The following is a 262-nucleotide window of genomic DNA, read 5'->3' on the forward strand; positions in this document are numbered from 1 at the left end:
TGCCTCTGGCACTGAGCTAGCTCATCGCCGAAAGGAAGATCTGCGAGCAAACACAGCGCCGTGAGCTCCGAAAAGCCGCCGGCTTTAACGCCGCTTTAAGCGTGGGCGTGCGTGTAAAGGCGCGGCGGCCCCGACGCAGCCAGGCCGAGCGCGCGGCGTAACATGGCGCCGCCGCGACATGGCGGCCGGGCGGGGCGGGGCTGCGGCGTTGGTGGTGGTGGTGGTGCCAGGGGGCGGGGCCGGGGCCGGGGCCGGGCGGCGC

This window comes from Apteryx rowi, unplaced genomic scaffold (assembly GCF_003343035.1).
Source record: "Apteryx rowi isolate R43461 unplaced genomic scaffold, aptRow1 scaffold_30, whole genome shotgun sequence".
Taxonomy (NCBI): Eukaryota; Metazoa; Chordata; class Aves; order Apterygiformes; family Apterygidae; genus Apteryx; species Apteryx rowi.